The following is a 2,807-nucleotide window of genomic DNA, read 5'->3' on the forward strand; positions in this document are numbered from 1 at the left end:
TGGGAATGGTCACAATACCCCCCAGTGTGAGACTAGGAATGGCCCCACAATTCCCCAGCATGTGACTGGGAAGGAAGGTCATTGATGGAACAGCTAAAGATGGTTGGGCCAAAGACACTACACTGAGGAACCCCTGCAGAGATGACCTTGAGCTGAGATGTCTGACCTCCCAACAACCATCTTCCTATGTGTCAGATATGTCTCCACCCACAGAGAATTTACCCCTGATACCCACTGATTCCAGTTTTGCTCGGCTATTGATGCCACACTCAGTGGATTGAGTGTTGATGTCAAGGACTATCACTTTCACCTCATCTCTGGAATTCAGCTCTTTTGTCCATGTTTGAACCAAGGCTGTAATGTGATTAGGAGCTGAGTGGCCCTTGCAGAAACCAAACTGGACATCACTGAGCAGGTTATTGCTAAGCAGGTGCTGCTTGATAGCACTGTTGATGACACCTTCCATTCCTTTATCAGTTATCGAGTGTAGACTGAGTGGGCAACAAGTGTCTGAGTTAGATTTCTCCTGCTTTTTATCTACAGGACATACCTGGACAATTTTCCACATTGCTGTGTAGATGTCAATGTTATAACTCTACTGAAAGAGCTTGGCTTGGGGAGCAGCAATTTGTGGCACACAAGTCTTCAGTACTATTGCCAGAATGTTGTCAGGGCCTGTAGACTTTGCAGTACCTTGCATCTCCAACTGTTTATTGGAGTGAAATTAATTGCTAAAGAATGGTACCTGAAATGCTGGGGACCACTGGAGGGGTCCAGTTCTATAAACGCACCACCCTCTATGTGAAAATGTTGCCCCTCAGTCCTTTTAAAATATTTCCCCTCTCAACTTAAACCTATATCTTCTAGTTTTGGATTTCACCCATCCTTGACTATGCACCCCATCCATGTCCCTCAAGATTTTATGAACCTCTTTAAGGTCACCACTCAGCTTCCAATGCTCCAGGAAAAAAAGCACCAGCCTATTCAGTCTCAAATCCTCCAGTCCCAGCAACATCCTTATAAATCTTTTCTGCACACTTGGAAATTTAACAACATTCTATCCTATAGAAGGGCAACCAGAATTGTACACAGTATTCTAAAAGTGACTTCACTAATGTCCTCTACAGCCACAACATGGCATCCCAACTCCTACACTCAATGTTCTGACGAATGAAGGCAAGTGCATCAAACACCTTCACCACCCTGTCGACCTGCAACTCCACTTTCAAGGAACTAAGCACCTGCACCTCTCGGTCTCTTTGTTTAGCAACACTCCCCAGTGCCCTGCCATTAACTGTCTAATCCTTGCCCTTGTTCATCTTACCAAAATGCAACACCTTACATTTATCCAAATTGAACTCCAGCTGTCACTTCTCTGCCCATTGGCATATCTGTTCAATTTTCCGTTGTACCTTCTTCATTGTCCATTACGCCACTTATTTTGGTGTCATCTGCATACTTACTAACCATATCTTATATCTTATATTCACTTTTAAATCATTTATATAAATGAGAAAACCAGCACCGATCCTTGTGGCACTCTGCTGGTCATAGGCCATCAGACTGAAAAACAACCCTCTACCACTACCCTGTCTCCTATCTTCAAACCAATTTGGTATCCAATTGGCTAGTTCCTCCTTGATTCCATGTGATCTAAGCTTCATAAACAGTCTACCATGCAGAATCTTGTCAAATGCTTTGCTGATGTCCATATACACAACGTCTACCACTCTGTCTTCAACAATCGTTTTTGTTATACCTTCAGAAAATTCAGAAAATGCATGATTTCCCAAGCAGAAAGCCATGTTGACTATCTCTAATAAATCCATGCCATTCCATGCTTGTAAATCCTGTTCCTCAGGATCTCCTACAAGAACTTTTGGAGGCCAGTTGTGTCTGCCCCTGGGTAACAATGCAGGTATCTTCCAGGTAACTATCCTTGATCCAACCATCATAAGCTGCTTCGTCATGAACATAGAAGAATACAGCGCAGTACAGGCCCTTCGGCCCTCGATGTTGCGCCGATCCAAGCCCACCTAACCTACACTAGCCCACTATCCTCCATATGCCTATCCAAGGCCCGCTTAAATGCCCATAATGAGGGAGAGTCCACCACTGCTACTGGCAGGGCATTCCATGAACTCACGACTCGCTGAGTAAAGAACCTACCCCTAACATCTGTTCTATACCTACCCCCCCTTAATTTAAAGCTTTTCCCCCTTGTAATAGCTGACTCCATACGTGGAAAAAAATTCTCACTGTCGGCCCTATCTAAACCCCTAATCATCTTGTACACCTCTATCAAGTCACCCCTAAACCTTCTTTTCTCCAATGAAAACAACCCCAAGTGCCTCAGCCTTTCCTCATACGATCTTTCTACCATACCAGGCAACATCCTGGTAAACCTCCTCTGCACCCGTTCCAGTGCCTCCACATCCTTCCTATAGTATGGCAACCAAAACTGCACACAATACTCCAGATGCGGCCGCACCAGAGTCTTAAACAACTGCAACATGACCTCAGTACTCCAGAACTCAATTCCTCTACCAATAAAAGCCAGTACGCCATATGACTTCTTCACCGCACTATTTACCTGGGTGGCAACTTTCAAAGATCTGTGTACATGGACACCAAGATCCCTCTGCTCATCCACACTACCAAGTATCCGACCATTAGCCCAGTACCCCATCCTTTTGTTACTCTTACCAAAGTGAATCAACTCATACTTACCTACATTGAACTCCATTTGCCACCTTTCTGCCCAGTTCTGCAGCTTATCTATATCCCGCTGTAACCTGACACATCCT

General features: G+C 44.6%; 1 pseudogene; it reads right to left on the reverse strand.

Moving 5' to 3' along the window:
- Positions 1–595: 595 nt before the first annotated feature.
- The window catches only part of LOC122562438, an 88,353-nt pseudogene continuing 86,141 nt past the window's right edge, over positions 596–2,807 (reverse strand).

The sequence above is a fragment of the Chiloscyllium plagiosum genome, chromosome 25 (genome assembly GCF_004010195.1).
Source record: "Chiloscyllium plagiosum isolate BGI_BamShark_2017 chromosome 25, ASM401019v2, whole genome shotgun sequence".
Taxonomy (NCBI): Eukaryota; Metazoa; Chordata; class Chondrichthyes; order Orectolobiformes; family Hemiscylliidae; genus Chiloscyllium; species Chiloscyllium plagiosum.